This window comes from Carassius auratus, unplaced genomic scaffold, assembly GCF_003368295.1.
Source record: "Carassius auratus strain Wakin unplaced genomic scaffold, ASM336829v1 scaf_tig00023929, whole genome shotgun sequence".
Classification (NCBI taxonomy): domain Eukaryota; kingdom Metazoa; phylum Chordata; class Actinopteri; order Cypriniformes; family Cyprinidae; genus Carassius; species Carassius auratus.
In genome coordinates, this window is record NW_020525302.1 from 344,204 (window position 1) to 366,465 (window position 22,262).

Here is a 22,262-nt window from a genome sequence, read left to right on the forward strand (position 1 = left end):
CCCCATGATGGTTGCTAGGGCCGTTGCTAAGGAACCCAGGGTGGTTGCTAGGGTAATCGGGGCGGTTGCTAGGGTGTTGCTATGCGGTTGCTAGGGTACCCGGGGTGGTTGCTAGGGCGGTTGCTAGGGTCCCCATGATGGTTGCTAGGGCCGTTGCTAGGGTACCCAGGGTGGTTGCTAGGGTAATCGGGGCGGTTGCTAGGTTGTTGCTATGTGGTTGCTAGGGTACCCGGGGTGGTTGCTAGGGCGGTTGCTATGGTAACCTGGGTGGTTGCTAGGCAGTTGCTAAGGTACTTGGGGTGGTTGCTAAGGTGTTGCTAGGCGGTTGCTAGGGTGTTTTGGCTGGTTGCTAGGCAGTTGCTATGGTCTCCTGGGTGGTTGCTATGATGTTACTAGGTGGTTGGTAGTTGTCACAGATGGACACTATGTAGTTATTATAGAGTTCTTAGCCCATTTGAGCACTTAGCTAATCACTATTAGCATGTAGCTAATCACTGCTAGCATGACTAGCATGTTGGAAGTCCAGTGTCCTAGCATGAGTCAAAAAATCCAACCGCCATGTCTGTGCGATGTTCTGATGCAGAGATATAGGTTGTGCAAAACGGTTGCTAGGGTACTCCATTTGGTTGCTATGGAGTGGCTTGGCAGCTGCCAATGGTGATACTCCAAAGGCTGCTCGCCAATATAAACCAACCCCCATGCCTCTACGATGTTCTGATGCAGAGATATAGGTCGTGCAAAACGGTTGCTAGGGTACTCCGTTTGGTTGCTATGGAGTGGCTTAGCAGCTGCCAATGGTGATAGTCCAAAGGCTGCCCGCCAATATAAACCAACCCCCATGCCTCTACGATGTTCTGATGCAGAGATATAGATCTTGCAAAACGGTTGCTAGGGTACTGTGTTTGGTTGCTAGGGAGTGGCCTGGCAGCTGCCAATGATGATACTCCAAAGGCTGCTTGCCAATATAAACCAACCCCCATGCCTCTACGGTGTTCTGATGCAGAGATATAGATCTTGCAAAACTGTTGCTAGGGTACTGTGTTTGGTTGCTAGGGAGTGGTATTTCAGCTGCCAATGATGATACTTCAAAGTCTGCTTGACAATTTAAACCAACCCCCATGCTTCTATGTCTTTCAGATGTTAAGATATCTATCTTTGGATTTTGGTTGCTAGGTTGCTCTTAATGGTTGCTAGGGCGTGGCTAGGTTGTCTTGAAGGAGATACATGATTGGCCGTTTGCTGCCCGAGTCAAACGAGCCCACCATCATGTTTCTATGACACTTCTATCCAAAGTTATTCATTTGATCTTTTTCAATGGAAGTCTATGGGGCTTGTTGCTATGGCGCTCTATATGGTTGCTAGGGCGTGGCTTGATAGATTCACAGTGATCCTGAGAGACTGATTGGTTGCCTGATTAATATGAGCCCACCCCCTTGTCTCTATGACACTATAATCCAGAGTTATGTTCAATGCAAAATCCCTATGTAATTTCCCATAGTAGCCCTCCCTATACTTTGTATTAGGGGCAAATTTGGGGGGCTTTTGCGCCCCAGGGGTACAACTTATACCCCAATGCGGGGTATGTTCTCACACAGCCTGATAGCCTCTCCAAATGTGGTGATTCACGTGTTTCTGCGAAATTCTCTCTCGGAGCTACGATCCATCAAAGTTGGGCGCAATGTATTGTCTATGGGTTTTGTCGCCCGATTTTTCGCCCGGTGTACGAACATCGTACGCCCGATCGCTTATAAAAGTCATAGCACACCATTCCCGATTAGGCCGCACGATTTGACGCCTGTTTCGTTGGTCTGAGACGAAAACTGCGGGACTAGTTACGCGCCGAAAAACGTACGGAATCTATAAGAAGAATAAGAATAACTAGAAGGTACATTTCCTGAAGAAAATGTGAGTGGTGCTTGCAGTGGCAAAACTCGGCGCCCTGTTGCTAGGTTGTTGCAATGAGGTTGCTACGGTGGTTGCTAAGGTACCCTGGGTGGTTGCTAGGGCGGTTGCTAGGGTCCCCATGATGGTTGCTAAGGTACCCAGGGTGGTTGCTAGGGTAATCTGAATGGTTGCTAGGGTCTTGCTATGTGGTTGCTAGGGTACCCGGGGTGGTTGCTAGGGCGGTTGCTAGGGTCCCCATGATGGTTGCTAGGGCCGTTGCTAGGGTACCCAGGGTGGTTGCTAGGGTAATTGGGGTGGTTGCTAGGGTGTTGCTATGTGGTTGCTAGGGTACCAGGGGTGGTTGCTAGGGCGGTTGCTAGGGTCCCCATGATGGTTGCTAGGGCCGTTGCTAGGGTACCTAGGGTGGTTGCTAGGGTAATCGGGGTGGTTGCTAGGGTGTTGCTATGTGGTTGCTAGGGTACCCGGGGTGGTTGCTAGGGCGGTTGCTAGGGTCCCCATGATGGTTGCTAGGGCCGTTGCTAGGGTACTCAGGGTGGTTGCTAGGGTAATCGGGGCGGTTGCTAGGGTGTTGCTATGCGGTTGCTAGGGTACCCGGGGTGGTTGCTAGGGCGGTTGCTAGGGTCCCCATGATGGTTGCTAGGGCCGTTGCTAAGGTACCCAGGGTGGTTGCTAGGGTAATTGGGGCGGTTGCTAGGGTGTTGCTATGTGGTTGCTAGGGTAACCGGGGTGGTTGCTAGGGCGGTTGCTATGGTAACCTGGGTGGTTGCTAGGCAGTTGCTATGGTACTTGGGGTGGTTGCTAAGGTGTTGCTAGGCGGTTGCTAGGGTGTTTCGGCTGGTTGCTAGGCAGTTGCTATGGTCTTCTGGGTGGTTGCTATGATGTTACTAGGTGGTTGGTAGTTGTCACAGATGGTCACTATGTAGTTATTATAGAGTTCTTAGCCCATTTGAGCACTTAGCTAATCACTATTAGCATGTAGCTAATCACTGCTAGCATGACTAGCATGTTGGAAGTCCAGTGTGCTAGCATGAGTCAAAAAAATCCAACCGCCATGTCTGTACGATGTTCTGATGCAGAGATATAGGTCGTGCAAAACGGTTGCTAGGGTACTCCGTTTGGTTGCTATGGAGTGGCCTGGCAGCTGCCAATGGTGATACTCCAAAGGCTGCTGGCCAATATAAACCAACCCCCATGCCTCTACGATGTTCTGATGCAGAGATATAGATCTTGCAAAACGGTTGCTAGGGTACTGTGTTTGGTTGCTAGGGAGTGGCCTGGCAGCTGCCAATGATGATACTCCATTGGTTGCTTGCTAATATAAACCAACCCCCATGCTTTTATGTCTTTCAGATGTTAAGATATCTATGTTTGGATTTAGGTTGCTAGGTAGCTCTTAATGGTTGCTAGGGCGTGGCTAGGTTGTCATGAAGGAGATACATGATTGGCCGTTTGCTTCCCGAGTCAAACGAGCCCACCCTCATGTTTCTATGACACTTCTATCCAAAGTTATTCATTTGATCTTTTTCAATGGAAGTCTATGGGGCTTGTTGCTATGGCGCTCTATATGGTTGCTAGGGCGTGGCTTGATAGATTCACAGTGATCCTGAGAGACTGATTGGTTGCCTGATTCAAATGAGCCCACCCCCTTGTCTCTATGACACTGTGATCCTGAGTTATGTTCAATACAAAATCCCTGTATAACTTCCCATAGTAGGAAAAACACACTGTTTCATGGGCGATCCCTCACCATAGTATGTCTATGGGGAACTTTGGGGGTCTCTAGCGCCCCAGGGGTACAACTTGTACGCCTCTGCGAGGTATCCTCTCGCACAGCTTGATAGCCTCTCCAAATGTGGTGATTCACATGTTTCTGCGAAATTCTCTCTCTGCGCTACGATTCGTCAAAGTTGGCCGTAATGCATTGTCTATGCGATTTTTCGGCCGATATTTCGCCCGGTGTACGAACATCGTACGCCCGATCGCTTATAAAAGTCATAGCACACCATTCCCGAATAGGCCGCACGATTTGACGCCTGTTTCGTTGGTCTGTGACGAAAACTGCGGGACTAGTTACGCGCCGAAATTTGTACGGAAGAATAATAATAATAACTAGAAGGTACATTTCCTGAAGAAAATGTGAGTGGTGCTTGCAGTGGCAAAACTCGGCGCCCTGTTGCTAGGTTGTTGCAATGAGGTTGCTACGGTGGTTGCTAAGGTACCCTGGGTGGTTGCTAGGGCGGTTGCTAGGGTCCCCATGATGGTTGCTAAGGTACCCAGGGTGGTTGCTAGGGTAATCTGAATGGTTGCTAGGGTCTTGCTATGTGGTTGCTAGGGTACCCGGGGTGGTTGCTAGGGCGGTTGCTAGGGTCCCCATGATGGTTGCTAGGGCCGTTGCTAGGGTACCCAGGGTGGTTGCTAGGGTAATTGGGGTGGTTGCTAGGGTGTTGCTATGTGGTTGCTAGGGTACCAGGGGTGGTTGCTAGGGCGGTTGCTAGGGTCCCCATGATGGTTGCTAGGGCCGTTGCTAGGGTACCTAGGGTGGTTGCTAGGGTAATCGGGGTGGTTGCTAGGGTGTTGCTATGTGGTTGCTAGGGTACCCGGGGTGGTTGCTAGGGCGGTTGCTAGGGTCCCCATGATGGTTGCTAGGGCCGTTGCTAGGGTACTCAGGGTGGTTGCTAGGGTAATCGGGGCGGTTGCTAGGGTGTTGCTATGCGGTTGCTAGGGTACCCGGGGTGGTTGCTAGGGCGGTTGCTAGGGTCCCCATGATGGTTGCTAGGGCCGTTGCTAAGGTACCCAGGGTGGTTGCTAGGGTAATTGGGGCGGTTGCTAGGGTGTTGCTATGTGGTTGCTAGGGTAACCGGGGTGGTTGCTAGGGCGGTTGCTATGGTAACCTGGGTGGTTGCTAGGCAGTTGCTATGGTACTTGGGGTGGTTGCTAAGGTGTTGCTAGGCGGTTGCTAGGGTGTTTCGGCTGGTTGCTAGGCAGTTGCTATGGTCTTCTGGGTGGTTGCTATGATGTTACTAGGTGGTTGGTAGTTGTCACAGATGGTCACTATGTAGTTATTATAGAGTTCTTAGCCCATTTGAGCACTTAGCTAATCACTATTAGCATGTAGCTAATCACTGCTAGCATGACTAGCATGTTGGAAGTCCAGTGTGCTAGCATGAGTCAAAAAATCCAACCGCCATGTCTGTACGATGTTCTGATGCAGAGATATAGGTCGTGCAAAACGGTTGCTAGGGTACTCCGTTTGGTTGCTATGGAGTGGCCTTGGCAGCTGCCAATGGTGATACTCCAAAGGCTGCTGTCCAATATAAACCAACCCCCATGCCTCTACGATGTTCTGATGCAGAGATATAGATCTTGCAAAACGGTTGCTAGGGTACTGTGTTTGGTTGCTAGGGAGTGGCCTGGCAGCTGCCAATGATGATACTCCAATGGTTGCTTGCTAATATAAACCAACCCCCATGCTTCTATGTCTTTCAGATGTTAAGATATCTATCTTTGGATTTAGGTTGCTAGGTAGCTCTTAATGGTTGCTAGGGCGTGGCTAGGTTGTCATGAAGGAGATACATGATTGGCCGTTTGCTTCCCGAGTCAAACGAGCCCACCCTCATGTTTCTATGACACTTCTATCCAAAGTTATTCATTTGATCTTTTTCAATGGAAGTCTATGGGGCTTGTTGCTATGGCGCTCTATATGGTTGCTAGGGCGTGGCTTGATAGATTCACAGTGATCCTGAGAGACTGATTGGTTGCCTGATTCAAATGAGCCCACCCCCTTGTCTCTATGACACTGTGATCCTGAGTTATGTTCAATACAAAATCCCTGTATAACTTCCCATAGTAGGAAAAACACACTGTTTCATGGGCGATCCCTCACCATAGTATGTCTATGGGGAACTTTGGGGGTCTCTAGCGCCCCAGGGGTACAACTTGTACGCCTCTGCGAGGTATCCTCTCGCACAGCTTGATAGCCTCTCCAAATGTGGTGATTCACATGTTTCTGCGAAATTCTCTCTCTGCGCTACGATTCGTCAAAGTTGGCCGTAATGCATTGTCTATGCGATTTTTCGGCCGATATTTTCGCCCGGTGTACGAACATCGTACGCCCGATCGCTTATAAAAGTCATAGCACACCATTCCCGAATAGGCCGCACGATTTGACGCCTGTTTCGTTGGTCTGTGACGAAAACTGCGGGACTAGTTACGCGCCGAAATTTGTACGGAAGAATAATAATAATAACTAGAAGGTACATTTCCTGAAGAAAATGTGAGTGGTGCTTGCAGTGGCAAAACTCGGCGCCCTGTTGCTAGGTTGTTGCAATGAGGTTGCTACGGTGGTTGCTAAGGTACCCTGGGTGGTTGCTAGGGCGGTTGCTAGGGTCCCCATGATGGTTGCTAAGGTACCCAGGGTGGTTGCTAGGGTAATCTGAATGGTTGCTAGGGTCTTGCTATGTGGTTGCTAGGGTACCCGGGGTGGTTGCTAGGGCGGTTGCTAGGGTCCCCATGATGGTTGCTAGGGCCGTTGCTAGGGTACCCAGGGTGGTTGCTAGGGTAATTGGGGTGGTTGCTAGGGTGTTGCTATGTGGTTGCTAGGGTACCAGGGGTGGTTGCTAGGGCGGTTGCTAGGGTCCCCATGATGGTTGCTAGGGCCGTTGCTAGGGTACCTAGGGTGGTTGCTAGGGTAATCGGGGTGGTTGCTAGGGTGTTGCTATGTGGTTGCTAGGGTACCCGGGGTGGTTGCTAGGGCGGTTGCTAGGGTCCCCATGATGGTTGCTAGGGCCGTTGCTAGGGTACTCAGGGTGGTTGCTAGGGTAATCGGGGCGGTTGCTAGGGTGTTGCTATGTGGTTGCTAGGGTACCCGGGGTGGTTGCTAGGGCGGTTGCTAGGGTCCCCATGATGGTTGCTAGGGCCGTTGCTAAGGTACCCAGGGTGGTTGCTAGGGTAATTGGGGCGGTTGCTAGGGTGTTGCTATGTGGTTGCTAGGGTAACCCGGGGTGGTTGCTAGGGCGGTTGCTATGGTAACCTGGGTGGTTGCTAGGCAGTTGCTACGGTACTTGGGGTGGTTGCTAAGGTGTTGCTAGGCGGTTGCTAGGGTGTTTTGGCTGGTTGCTAGGCAGTTGCTATGGTCTCCTGGGTGGTTGCTATGATGTTACTAGGTGGTTGGTAGTTGTCACAGATGGTCACTATGTAGTTATTATAGAGTTCTTAGCCCATTTGAGCACTTAGCTAATCACTATTAGCATGTAGCTAATCACTGCTAGCATGACTAGCATGTTGGAAGTCCAGTGTGCTAGCATGAGTCAAAAAATCCAACCGCCATGTCTGTACGATGTTCTGATGCAGAGATATAGGTCGTGCAAAACGGTTGCTAGGGTACTCCATTTGGTTGCTATGGAGTGGCTTGGCAGCTGCCAATGGTGATACTCCAAAGTCTGCTTGCCAATATAAACCAACCCCCATGCCTCTACGATGTTCTGATGCAGAGATATAGATCTTGCAAAACGGTTGCTAGGGTACTGTGTTTGGTTGCTAGGGAGTGGCCTGGCAGCTGCCAATGATGATACTCCATTGGTTGCTTGCTAATATAAACCAACCCCCATGCTTCTATGTCTTTCAGATGTTAAGATATCTATCTTTGGATTTGGTTGCTAGGTAGCTCTTAATGGTTGCTAGGGCGTGGCTAGGTTGTCATGAAGGAGATACATGATTGGCCGTTTGCTGCCCGAGTCAAACGAGCCCACCCTCATGTTTCTATGACACTTCTATCCAAAGTTATTCATTTGATCTTTTTCAATGGAAGTCTATGGGGCTTGTTGCTATGGCGCTCTATATGGTTGCTAGGGCGTGGCTTGATAGATTCACAGTGATCCTGAGAGACTGATTGGTTGCCTGATTCAAATGAGCCCACCCCCTTGTCTCTATGACACTGTGATCCTGAGTTATGTTCAATACAAAATCCCTGTGTAACTTCCCATAGTAGGAAAAACACACTGTTTCATGGGCGATCCCTCACCATAGTATGTCTATGGGGAACTTTGGGGGTCTCTAGCGCCCCAGGGGTACAACTTGTACGCCTCTGCGAGGTATCCTCTCGCACAGCTTGATAGCCTCTCCAAATGTGGTGATTCACATGTTTCTGCGAAATTCTCTCTCTGCGCTACGATTCGTCAAAGTTGGCCGTAATGCATTGTCTATGCGATTTTTCGGCCGATATTTCGCCCGGTGTACGAACATCGTACGCCCGATCGCTTATAAAAGTCATAGCACACCATTCCCGAATAGGCCGCACGATTTGACGCCTGTTTCGTTGGTCTGTGACGAAAACTGCGGGACTAGTTACGCGCCGAAATTTGTACGGAAGAATAATAATAATAATAAGTATGTGAGATAATAGTAGTAGTGCTTTGCCTCCGGCAAGCACCACTAAACTAGAAGGTACATTTCCTGAAGAAAATGTGAGTGGTGCTTGCAGTGGCAAAACTCGGCGCCCTGTTGCTAGGTTGTTGCAGTGAGGTTGCTACGGTGGTTGCTAAGGTACCCTGGGTGGTTGCTAGGGGTTGCTAGGGTCCCATGATGGTTGCTAAGGTACCCAGGGTGGTTGCTAGGGTAATCTGAATGGTTGCTAGGGTCTGCTATGTGGTTGCTAGGGTACCCGGGGTGGTTGCTAGGGCCGTTGCTAGGGTACCCAGGGTGGTTGCTAGGGTAATCGAGGCGGTTGCTAGGGTGTTGCTATGTGGTTGCTAGGGTACCCGGGGTGGTTGCTAGGGCGGTTGCTATGGTCCCCATGATGGTTGCTAGGGCCGTTGCTAGGGTACCAGGGTGGTTGCTAGGGTAATCGAGGCGGTTGCTAGGGTGTTGCTATGTGGTTGCTAGGGTACCCGGGGTGGTTGCTAGGGCTGTTGCTAGGGTCCCCATGATGGTTGCTAGGGACGTTGCTAGGGTACCCAGGGTGGTTGCTAGGGTAATTGGGGCGGTTGCTAGGGTGTTGCTATGTGGTTGCTAGGGTACCCGGAGTGGTTGCTAGGCAGTTGCTATGGTAACCTGGGTGGTTGCTATGATGTTACTAGGTGGTTGGTAGTTGTCACAGATGGTCACTATGTAGTTATTATAGAGTTCTTAGCCCATTTGAGCACTTAGCTAATCACTATTAGCATGTAGCTAATCACTGCTAGCATGACTAGCATGTTGGAAGTCCAGTGTGCTAGCATGAGTCAAAAAATCCAACCGCCATGTCTGTACGATGTTCTGATGCAGAGATATAGGTCGTGCAAAACGGTTGCTAGGGTACTCCGTTTGGTTGCTATGGAGTGGCTTGGCAGCTGCCAATGGTGATACTCCAAAGGCTGCTCGCCAATATAAACCAACCCCCATGCCTCTACGATGTTCTGATGCAGAGATATAGATCTTGCAAAACGGTTGCTAGGGTACTGTGTTTGGTTGCTAGGGAGTGGCCTGGCAGCTGCCAATGATGATACTCCAATGGTTGCTTGCTAATATAAACCAACCCCCATGCTTCTATGTCTTTCAGATGTTAAGATATCTCTCTATACTTTGGGTTGCTAGGTAGCTCTTAATGGTTGCTAGGGCGTGGCTAGGTTGTCTTGAAGGAGATACATGATTGGCCGTTTGCTGCCCGAGTCAAACGAGCCCACCCTCATGTTTCTATGACACTTCTATCCAAAGTTATTCATTTGATCTTTTTCAATGGAAGTCTATGGGGCTTGTTGCTATGGTGCTCTATATGGTTGCTAGGGCGTGGCTTGATAGATTCACAGTGATCCTGAGAGACTGATTGGTTGCCTGATTCAAATGAGCCCACCCCCTTGTCTCTATGACACTGTGATCCATAGTTATGTTCAATGCAATATCCCTATGTAATTTCCCACAGTAGGAAAAACACATTGTTTCATGGGCGATCCCTCACCATTGCTTAGTATGGGGCAACTTTGGGGGGCTCTTGCGCCCCAGGGGTACAACTTATACCCCATTGCGGGGTATGATCGCGCACAGCCTGTTAGCCTCTCCAAATGTGGTGATTCACGTGTTTCTGCGAAATTCTCTCTCGGAGCTACGATCCGTCAAAGTTGGCCGTAATGCATTGTCTATGCGATTTTTCGGCCGTTATTTCGCCCGGTGTACGAACATCGTACGACGGATCGCTTATAAAAGTCATAGCACACCATTCCCGATTAGGCCGCACGATTTGACGCCTCTTTTGCGGGTCTGTGACAAAAACTGCGGGACTAGTTACGCGCCGAAGTTTTGGCGGAAGAAGAATAAGAATAAGAATAAGAATAATAATAATAAGTATGTGAGATAGTAATAGTGATGCCTTGCCTCCGGCAAGCACCACTAACTAGAAGGTACATTTCCTGAAGAAAATGTGAGTGGTGCTTGCAGTGGCAAAACTCGCCCCTCTGTTGCTAAGGTACTCTTGATAGTTGCTAAGGTGTTACTATGCGGTTGCCATAGGACACATTTGTTGGTTGCTATGGCGGTTGCTAGGGTATTTGGGGTGGTTTCTAGGGTGTTGCTATGCGGTTGCTATTGCTATTTTTTGTGGTGTTCAAGGACAGAAATATCACTTACAAAACATTTATTTTATTTTATTTTAATACAATAAATAATAAAACAAGATGTTACAAATAAAGTACAGCACAAGCAAATCATGCAATGACTGTGGCAACTTTAATATTTAAAAGAATACCTCAGCGAATTTATTGCTATCCATGTTCAAACTGATTGTATTTGATGAATATATGATTGACCTGAAGAATAAAAACTATACCATACACTTGAACAATTGAGCTACGTTTATTATTTTATTATTATGTATTATAAATATGACAAATACCCGCAGAGAGAGCCAACGGCCTGGTGATATTTCATTTTACAGCTCGATTCAACGTCGTTTAAAAATGTATTTAGTTTGAATATTTAGATCTGGGCAAAATCAGAGGGCCTTTTATTTTGAAATCGCGATGCATAGAGGTACGTTGTTGTATTCTCCTGTGTTTGCAACGTCTATGGTTTGCAAAGATGATTTACGTTACGAATCTAGTGAGGTAACCCACAAACACACACACACAGACCCCCACCCTTCCCAGATAAACATTGAGCAGCCCCACACAGTACAGTATATGCAAGTTTGTGGACCGAGCTGCAGAGATGGAGACGCGCTCTTCGCTTGTAAATTATAACAGTGCAATACAAAGGGAGTCAAAATTTGCGTGCGTTCCCAAATGAAACCCAACAAACAGCACATGCAATAAAAGGTTTTACCACAAACTCAACTTCATTCCAATATCGCGAGACTGCTTCTCACCTGTAGGAGTAATATCGCGAGATCTCGTGAGCTCCCAAAAGTCAGGTGAAATGGCTATTTAACACGCGCTGCATTGTTCATTTTGCGTGAAAATGTTTTTATCCAAACCAAAAATGAACAGTAATTTCATACATTCCTTTTAAAAATTCAAGTATTTTTCAAAGACCTTTAATATGGCTGTTTTCAGGGTTTTTAAATGTCAAAAACTCAATATTTTATAAAGTACTAAATTTAAATACTATTTGCCTGAATCAAAAAGACCAACTTTTACCTAAACTGCTTATATTTTCAGTGAATTGTAAAGCTTTGCCACACCGTAACATACGGTCATATATATCTGCTTCATTACCGATTTTCATTTACCATAAAGTTTTAACACATTTTTTTAGATAAAGTAGTATTGATTGCCAGCCACAGCTTTGTGAAGTGGGCTGAGAGTTGGTCACCTGGGGGTCAAACCTGCAGTGGATCTTCTGAGCTTCATGACGGAGGACCTTTCTGTACTCCAGACACTTACCAACACCACAGTGGTGGACTGTTTATTTACAATAAACAGGTGGGATGGGATTCATTTGCCAGACCAGAGAAATTAATAAAAATAAAACATTAAAAACTTGTGTAAGTGCTGTTAATTTACTGTCATGGCAACCAAGTTTTATCAACAGTATTCAAATATTTAGGCTGACATTTTAAGTCTTTCTAATGATACTCATCCAGATCAAGTAAGAGTGTGATCTTAGCAGGTTTGGAGGTAAAACAAAGTTTGCTTATTGGATTATGATAAAAAATAACAAATATTTACACACAAAGTCTTCATGCATAGAAGAATACAAACCTTATTTAAAAGTTTAACCATCTTATTGTACCATCTGTGAATATACCATTCAATAAAGCAAACATGCAGGATTAGCCAATTCACCTAAAATGTTTAAGAATCTATCCCCGAGCCCAGCCACAGCTAGATCCTGTAGCTTTTAATTCACTACTATTAAATATTCTTTGTCAAATAAAAATTTCTGGACACCATAAGGTTATTAAACATTTTTGCAATCCTTAGTCCTGACATGAAATATTTAAGTGAAAAATAAAAAAATATGTTAACAGTGAAAATATGCAGAGACATATTGTGGCCTTGATTTAAAAAAAAAAAGAAAAAAAAAAAAAGTATAAAATAGTTTCTGGAAACAGCGTATCTAGAGTAAGTAAGGTTTGGGTCAATCTACTGAGAGTATATGTGACAGTAAGTTAACCTTGCTTTCTGGAAAACCCCCTGGACCTTCTGTGAAGTTCAGAAGAACACATTAAATGTGCCATTGAAGAAGATACAATAAAGACAAAAACACTTGATGTGCCAATTCAACCAAAATGTTTATTAAAAGTATTAGAAAACACCTGTTGTGCCAAATCCCACCCTATAATGTTGCACTAGCTCACATATAAATATTATTTTAACTTCATATTAAAATTATCGAATTATGAAAATAAAAAAGAAATATCTTACTGTTGCAATAATAAAAAATTTAAAATCAAGTTTCTATTTTGGCAGAATAGTGGTGAAAGTGTTTGAATTATTCTATTAATAAAGTGAACCTTGTGCATGTTGCATTTAAAGCCATTGTAAAATACTCACATTACTGTCCATGATTGCGTCTATTACTGCACAAGTGTTTATAAAGGGCATAAGGCCATACATAAGCCCTGTGATTTCAGAAAACAGCAACACCCCTTAGCAGTTCTGAAAGCACTGTTAATCACAGCATCACAGGGCTTACTGCTTTACTCGTAAGTGACTAAGCCATAACATGATTTCATTTTTAGTCGTTTAAATTTCTATGATTTAATTAATAAAAATTCATCGAGTCGCAAACTGTTGTTTTGGAAACCCTGGTCGGCAGGGACGCGAGAGGGACACAGGATTTGACACAACACCCCCAGTGAGCAAGCCAGTGGCGACGGTGGCAAGGAAAAAACTCTTAAGGAGATAAAAAACCTTGAGAGGAACCAGACTCATCAGGGGGAACCCATCCTCCTCAGGCATGGCGTACACATTATAAAAACATTATTATTCAAACTAATATATGAAATAGTAAACTGAGACCAATTATTTAATATAATAAGATAATTTAAAAATATATATTAATATTAATTAATTGATCATCTAATGATTCAGTGCAATTGGGTATTGAAGCATCTTCCGCCATCTAGCCGCTGGATCTGTCATGGCAAACAGGCTGGACACCCTGAGGTAGAGGAGGTAAAACAGATATGATCATGTTAGTGAATTGAATAAAAAAAAATTTCATTCTGCAAGACTTACAGAGCATAAACTTTCAGGTCAGATGTATGTCTTGCAAGAGACATTTCTGCTCTCTCACTTCTGAGGACCATCATACACTTTAAAATCTAAGCGTTCACATCAAAGCACATGCCTCTGAACAAACACACTGTATGATAAAGTGCACTGAAACACTAGACCTTTCCAGTATTATTGACAAACTTTACCTCAGTGCTTAAATGTTCTTCTTCCGTTGCTTCTTTGGTCTTCAGCATTGTCTTCAACTCCAAACACATCTGGTCCCGTCCTCTGGCAATGAACTTAATAAATGAATAACAGGATCACTGCACACACACTTACTAATAAACTAAAAAATAATAATAAACATAATTAAGTAAACTAAAACTTACTGAAAGAAATTAGCCCATAAGCTGGTATCCAGCTCATCATCATCAGTGGTGAAGCACACTTGATCTTCTCAGACATTCTGACTCGCCGGTTCCTGAAAAACATCAAAATCAAAATTAGATTACAATATTCCTTTAAAATGTGGTTATCACATGCAGTAGCACAGTGACTGAAGTGACATCTTTTAACACTTACCTTTAGATGGTATATTGCACACTCATATCCAGTGTTGCACAGGACTGCTATGGTCTCCAAAATCTTCCTGCAACTTTACAGAAGAGCACATATCAATATTAGAATAGCAGAGGACTGCAAATAATATATCCAGTACACATCGTACAGATTGAACACAACATTTGAAACAAATGTTACGTTAGGGTAAAAATCAAATACATCACAACAGTGTCTTAATACTTCTCACTTAACCTTACTGTCTTTTAATGACTTACTGCTGCTGTTGCTCTCACTGTCTGTGTCTTCCCTGGAGTTATTACACTAACCCTGACTGCGTCCTGTATTCTGCTGCCTTCACTTCCTGTCCTGTCTGGAGCTGCCACACTACTCCTTCGTCCTTCCTGCTGCTGTACTCTAGGTAACTCAGGGACACAACACCTTTATATTACCACGGACAACACAATATAACCGCAACGTCACTGCCGTCGATAAAGGAGGTTAAATGGAACCTCAGTTCAATATGGCTTAAGGCCAAGACACCACTCATACAGAAGCCACTGGGGAACTAAGGCTGGTGTTGCCCCACTGTTGTCGTTAATGCTGATTCAGTGGCCCCAGTGACCTGGTATAGCGGGCAATTCACCTATGGAAAAAAACGCAATACACAGTACACAGGATTGTGGTAACTGTGGTAGGTCTCTAACACGCCCGATTGATGACAGAAGTCCGGATTTGAAATGTAGATGTGGTCAAGTAGTGTGTGCTTTTCCGTCGTCGCTGATGTAATCAGTTGCGTGTATCCTCGAGATTGAAACAACTCCAGAATAGGTTTTTTTCCAGGGTGTAAGAGGTCCTCGTTGAAATCTCCACAGATGATGACGAGATCGTTGTGTGTGAGGTCCAGGTAATCCAGCATACTGTTCAGGTTGGTCAAGAAATCTCCAACACTGTACTGTGGTGGCCTATACACAGCTACGACTGCTGCTTTTATTGGGGAATCCAATTTGATCACAGCAAACTCCAGATCAGTCACATTTTGTATATATTGCCTGGGCTGAGTTGGAATGTGCTCCTTGCAATATATTGCGACTCCACCTCCATTTTTCCTTCCAAGTTCTTGATGTGTGGAGTAGGAGACATGCCTGTTGCGTGTGAACAAGTTGTATCCTTCCAATTGGAGATCTGAAGTAGACGATCCAGTCAGGTGTGTTTCTGTTAAACACAGAACATCGGCGAGTTGTAGCTCATGATGGCATCTGATATCCTCCATGTGAGATGCCAGTCCTTCCGTGTTGTGATGGATGATGGTGAGTGTCTGTTCCTGCCTATTTTCCCTCACATGCTGCAAAAGTGGCATGATTTCTTCAACTCTTGCTCTTCTCATGCTTTGCAAAGAGGTTGTGATTTCAGGATCAGCATATATCTTCTTGTCGTCGAAATCCGTAATGTGTAATCCTTGTAGAGATGTCGTTCTGCTGAGGGCAACGTAGGCCATTCCCGGCTCAAAAATCTTCTTCAATGACACTACTGCAGAGTGCATTGTCATGCCTTGAACTTTGTGGGCTGTGCAGGCGTAAGCTAGCTTAATGGGAAACTGTCGACGAACGGCTCCTTTCCTCAGACTTTCTTCAGATCTCTCAATGTAAACCAAGACGTCTTCTTCACCTCGTACCTTTTTACGGTGTTTCTGACCGGCGTTCGGATTGTCAAGTTGAAGTCCTAACATTTGTACGGTGTCGATTCCATCTTTTGTTTTGGTGACGATGTTTGCAATCGTGCCAAAACATCCATTGACAATTCCATCTTCTACATCCAGGTTCCTGGTTACCATCACACGAACTCCCACTGCAACTTGCATTGTGTCCAGCAAGTCGTCCTTTTTTCCAGTGACAGGTTTGTTTAATCGCTTCATCCTTCCTGTTCTTGGGTCTTTCCTGTAGTCTTCGGCATCAATTGTTATGATGTCAGCGAAGAGGGCCTGTACAATCTCGGTATTGTACTTGTCAACCTCTTTGTTAGTGGCGAATATGTGTAGAGCATCACGTGGACAGTCTTCTGGCTTCTTCACAGCCTGGAATAACAAAGCTCTATCATCTTCCCTGAGAGCTTCTGTCTTCTGCCTCACTCGTAGTCGGTTCAACAGTTGAGCGAAAGCGAGGTCTTCCTTCTGCCGCATGATCTCTGTGAGTGTGATGATTTGAAAATGGTCCTTCCAGAAGTCCAGCATATCCTCTTCATACACACAGAGCGGTTTGGCTTTACCAAGCGGTGGCAGTTGATAATAATCCCCTACGACGAGGCAAGATATTCCTCCAAAAGGTTTCTTGTTGCCTTTGATCTGCTGAAATCTCCAGTTTACGTATGTGAACAGATCCTTAGAAACCATGGATATTTCATCGATGATAAGAATCTCCACGTCGCGTAATCCTGCTCTCACTTCATCTAGGGCGTTCCCAAGTCCTTGATAAGGTGGCTTCAGACTCCTTGGCAGTTTTAAAAGGGAATGCAGCGTTTTACCAGAGATGTTGAATGCTGCCGTTCCAGTAAATGCAGACAACAACACCGTGGGCACGGAGAGATCCCCTTCTTCCCGGAGTCGAGGGAGTTGTCGCAGAATCTTAGTTGCTTCCGAGTGTATGCACTTGATGACGTGTGATTTCCCACAACCTGCACCGCCTGACAAAAAGTAAAAAAACTGCTCTGGATTGTGACCCCACACACGCTTCTGACACCACTGGCGGACAGTGTAAAAAATTGCTGCCTGCGTCTCATTTAGACTCCTAAACATCTTCCTCAGATATTCATTAGTCATCTGTGGTGCCTCAATCTGTGGTACGACTCCGTCTCCATCTTCACGACGAATCTGGTATTCTGGAACATCATCCTGTTCATTTTCTTCTGGATGGACGTCTTGTTGTTCTGCAATACACTCCATCCGATCAACGTCGATTTCAGGCGCAAAGGCACACCAAGCATTCTCAGACGGTCCTTCCCGCTGCAGCTGTTCATATGCTTCGTCCACTTTTTTGCCGTGTTTTTCAAACTTCTTCTGTTGTGCTTTAACTAAGCCACGGACAGGGAATCGGAAATTGGGGTGTGACGGGAGTTCTACAAGTCCCCTTTTGTAAAACTCCTGATACGTTGGAAACCCTTGAGGTTTCAGCTGTTCGTTGACACGATGTGGCACGTAAAGTTTTACCATTGTTCCGCAAAACTTCTCCGGTTGCTTCTCCTCTGAAAAGCGAGCATACCTGACAATTGCAGCCTTACCAACAGTTCTCTTCTGAATGAATCCCATATCGTTGAGGAGTGGGAGGACATTCTTTCCTTTAGTTTGCCGACCATACACAACACGGTAATTAGACACAAAGTCTGCAAGGCACATCTTTTCAAACTCCAGTGTTCGAGGCCTTGCTCTGTATTTCTCTATAATACCTGACATCCAGACATCCTCTGAATCAGGATCTTTGCTGTGCAGGACACTACGGGGCAAACTCATCCTCAGGGCATCATCATCCGTCGGTATAAACACAACATTCCGTGAACACTTCTTCAGTGGTAAGCTGCATGTCCGTGCCACAGACTCCTGAGCACTCACTTGCCTGTGTTTAGAGTAGGCCTGCATTATCTGCTTCATTTCGTCCTCTTCGTTAACGTTTGTTTCACGAACACCCTTGATCACGGTCTTCAGGTAATCATTCATTTCGTGTTCTGGCTTGGAAATGTAGGACAACATATACATGATGCAGCTGAAAGAGTCAAGAACGAACTGTATGTCCATGTTAGCGTTCCATGCCCTCAGCAAATCTGGGTTGTATCCATTCACCCAAGCCTCCTTTGGATCACGCTTCAGCAAAATCACGTTTGAAGTGGACAGTGCCTCAGCGTATTTACAGTAATCATCCATGGACAGATTACATTTTGGTCAGCAAGTCTGACAAGTTGTCAAAGGAGGCCTGGGGATCGTTTAACAAGTCCCACACCGGCTTGAGTTTATTCCTGGCTTCTTTCATTGCTTTTCGAGCAGCGTCCTGTCTTCTCTTCTTTCTCTCTTGTTGGTGTTGGTCTTCGTTTTCATCTTCCTCAGGACGTTGTGGAGCGTCCTGTCTCCTCTTCTTTCTCTCTTGGTGGTGTTGCTCTTCATTTTCATCTTCCTCAGGACGTTGTGGTCGTGGACGGGTGATGGTGGTGCTTGACATGGGAAGTTTAGGGAACCCATATCTACACAACACATTTCCTTTCTTGCAAGATTTGGAGTGCTTCCTGCTGTGAAGCTGAACTTCGGTGACAATTTTATGAAGCTCGGGATCGGTGGTAGGGTCCGGCAACTGGCAGGTTATGTAACGGTCAATAAAGTCACACACTACTTGGTCAGACTGATTTTCGAATTCTGGCGCCCCCTTTACCCAGGCCAGCAGATGAATATGTGGGCTTCCTCTGGCTTGAAACTCCACGCGATAAAAGTAATCCTCGACTTCGCCGATGGGTTGAGCAGGTGACAAAAGCAGATGATTCATTAATGCATCCACTCGTTTCTCAAACATCCGCATGACGGTGACGGGGTTACTTCGGAGGATTTCACATTTCGTCGTCCAGTCAAGCTCTGAAAAGATTACCTCTTCACCTTGCTGAGCCTTGATTGCAGTTATCACTTCTGGCCATCGCATTTCGGCTGCACTGAATGTGCAAAAAAAAGTAGGATTCCCTAACTGCCTAATCATGGCCTGTAGATCTCTCAAAGTTTTCTCCCAATAAGATGGAGTGCCTCTCAAGGGTTGCATAAACCTTGTGGCGTCACGGCTGTGGACCAGTCTTTCAACCTCAAGATCATCCTGAAGAAGCTTGTTGGAGATTCTACGTCCATCTTTTGTAACAGGCTTGCCTTTTCGCAACTGGATAGACATGCTGTTTCTAGCCATGTGCGTTTCAGTGACAAACTGCGCAAAGAAGAGATAACTCTGGTCTTTGGCAAAACGAGTATCCACGCAGAACAGTCTAGCATTGAAATACATGCTTGGTGATAACGCAACTTGTCGTGCCTCATCAATTGTGTTCTGTCCAGTGGGAAACTGTACGGGGAAGGCCATGGCTTCCAATTTGGGAACCTTGAAAAACCCGACTGGCTTTTTCCCTTGAGCAGGCGCAATGCTGAAGATTCCCTCACCGTACGACAGCAAGTCCTGTCCGATGTCAAGTGGCTGCATGCATGTGTCCAGAGTGAGGCCAGGCCTGAGCTCATCCTTTTCTTCTGTGCTGACATGCTGCTCATCCTGTTCAGAGACAACAACTTCCTGTTTCTCCTCTGTGGCATCCAGCTCATCATCAGGGAGAAATTCAAATGTGGTAGCGTCACTAATCGAGATGTCCCTGTATTCTGAATGCATTGCTTTCAGTTTTGCTAACGCTGCTAGCACATTGTGCATATTCACTGTATGGAAGTGTTGGTATCCTCTGAACTTGATGTGTCTTTTCAGCTTCACCTGTAGGAGCTGGGACTCACTGTTAGGCCTTGGGAGACAGTTAACCGTTTTCTCCATCTCAGACGGCACACACACAACAGCACCATACACTGATCGCTGCTGTCCTTTGGGCAATGCAACTATTTTTGCAAAAGGAACAATTTTGGCAATAAGCTGTCGTTCAAGAACATTCAGCCCAAGCAGTTCTGCAGGGATTGGAGGCAATTCAAGTCTGTTTGCCGCCGCAATAGAAGGCATGGATCCTCTCTTCAGATGGCTGTCACAGGTGTGGCAGATCCACTCCTGTCTTCGCTCATCTGGAACTGCACAAGGAACTGAGCAGGCACTGTCACAAGCATGAACATATTTCCCAGTTAAGCAAGAAGCTGCAATATGAACATTTTTGCGGTATCTTGTTCTATTACACATCTTAACCTGATTTGGAAACAGAGTCCTGTGACAGACTGTGCAGATGTAAGTTGGACCATGCAGAATTTGACACCGAAATGCAGATATGGCCTTTGTAATTAAGCTGTTGGACACAGGCTTGTTTGTCGCATCAGAATTGGGTGTATTCTGACTGAAACGAATGTATGGCTTGTATTTTTTCTTGATCTTTAATGCACATCTCAACTTGTGAAGGATGTGGAATCCAGGATCGGTAAGACTCTTCTGTTTCTTATGGAGAGTACAACGTAGAATGTGATGTGACCTAAACTCTGAATCACCTGCATATCTTCTGGCCATGTAGTCCTTCATTTTCTTCTGGAACAGAGCATCCGTCTTGTACTTCGTGACCATGTAGTTCTTCATTTTCCTCTGGAACAGAGCATCTGTCTTGTACCTCGTGACCACGTAGTTCTTCATTTTCCTCTGGAAAAGAGCATCACTGTGGTACCGCTGAATTATGTACCCCTTCTGCTTTTTCTGGAAGAGCACATCTGTGTTGTACCTCCTGGTAATGTATTCCATCTTTTTGTGTCTGGCAAAAGGATCTTGATCATACTTCTTTTTGGTAATCTCCTTTTTCTTCATCTGAAACTTCAAATTGGTGGCATATTTCTCCCTTTCATATTCTCTTCTTTTTTGTTCCCGGACATCAAAATGTGGAGCAGTTTTCTCAAGTCTTGCTTCTTGCTTTTTTCTCACAAGTTTACGCATTTCTTTTCTTCTTCGCTGTTTGTTTGTTTTTAAAAACATTTATGCATGCTTTGGTTTTTGGCATCTGTCACAACGAGATTTTCAGGGATTCTGATATCAGCGGTTGTTAGTGTTTTTGACAGAGGTGAAGTTATTTCTGATGGTGTCACACATGCTGCTGATGTGCATGGTTCCTCAGACTGTTGCTCCATTTCAAATGAAACAGCCATGAATTCATAGCAAGCTTGAGGACCACGATTCCAAAAAAGCTCAAGTAATCTGTTGATCATGTCATGCAGATTGGTGAAAGTTAGCATTACTGCCGTTCCGTCGCCAGTAGGATGTGGCAAACCTTCAGCAGTTCTGGAATGTGAATCAAAATATCCATATCTTCCAGATCTGTCTCTGAACACAGCCAAGCACTCTGGAGAAACAATAAGCAGTGCATGGCTGACATCTGTTGAGAGACACTGAAGCCTTTCATCAAGAGGAATCCACCACGCGTCCATTTCCTCAGTTCCTCTGTCTCTCAGATACCCCATCACCACTCTGACTTTTGGACATTGTAGTTGTGGTTAGAAGTTGAGATGCTCACAGGTACTTCAGCCATGCTTAGAAAATTCTGTCGGAATCTTCCTTCGGCAATAAGCTGCATTTTTAATGCCCACATACAAAGCATCCCCTTCCTCTAACACCCTGTCAAGATCAGGCTGTTCGAACGAAGTTCCCTCACTGTGGTACGCAAGGAATGTCAGAGCTACACATGTGCACTGACTGTTTCGTGAGAAAACATCATACCTTGCATCACTCTGGCAGTGAGACGCCTGCATGGATATAACTCTAGATGTGCTGTTGCCATCTTCGTACTGCTGTCCATCAGAAACCTGAGCAACACCTTTACCGACGCTCGTCTGTCTGTCAGGTCTAACTATGTCCAACGAACTTTTTGAGCCTGGGATCTCCTACCTTTTCCGAGGCATCCTTCAAAAGCAACAAAAGACAAAATATGAGAAAAACAGACCAAAGACATTAGATAAAATAATCCCTGACATACCTGACTAGCCCCATTAATTTGAAAAGAAATAACTTGGTCAAGAGTTGGAATTCTACAACTCCACAAGCATATACAGAAAAGGAAATTGTATAAATGTGATGGTTCTCTGTAGAGATGCTCTGAAAACAGCATAACATGCTGCATGTATGTAAACAATAAGTGCTTAATTTTCACAATCTTACATTAGAACAATTTAATTTACGTTAGTATTACAGCCTTTGGCAATCTTATAATTGTAATATTCAATCTTTATTTTAGATAAAATGGGATAAAATAATTTATAATAATAAATGTTCTGATCATTGTTTTGATTGTTTTTTAATAATAATAATAATAAGCAGATGATTTCCATTGTTCTTAAATAAATGTTTAGCAAATACCTTCTTCATAATGATTGTGAAAAGATCTATTTTAAAATGACTGTAAAATGTTTTAATGCTACAGTCAAATAGTAATGTATTTAATAAGCATTTTTACAATATATTTTCAGTCACTTACTTCACGAAATGCTGAAGC

At 45.2% G+C, this 22,262-nt stretch overlaps 1 long non-coding RNA gene across 2 annotated transcripts; it reads right to left on the minus strand.

Moving 5' to 3' along the window:
* Positions 1 to 12,585: 12,585 nt before the first annotated feature.
* Positions 12,586 to 14,549, minus strand: LOC113078015 (uncharacterized). 2 transcript variants are annotated; one of them, XR_003281446.1, is made up of 5 exons: positions 14,420 to 14,549; positions 14,115 to 14,187; positions 13,922 to 14,013; positions 13,739 to 13,831; positions 12,586 to 13,476 (listed from the first exon to the last, which is right to left on the minus strand). It is a non-coding gene; the product is annotated as an uncharacterized LOC113078015 (long non-coding RNA). The 2 variants fall into 2 exon arrangements; XR_003281445.1 differs by having other exon boundaries at positions 14,369 to 14,524.
* Between the last annotated feature and the right edge of the window lie 7,713 nt (positions 14,550 to 22,262).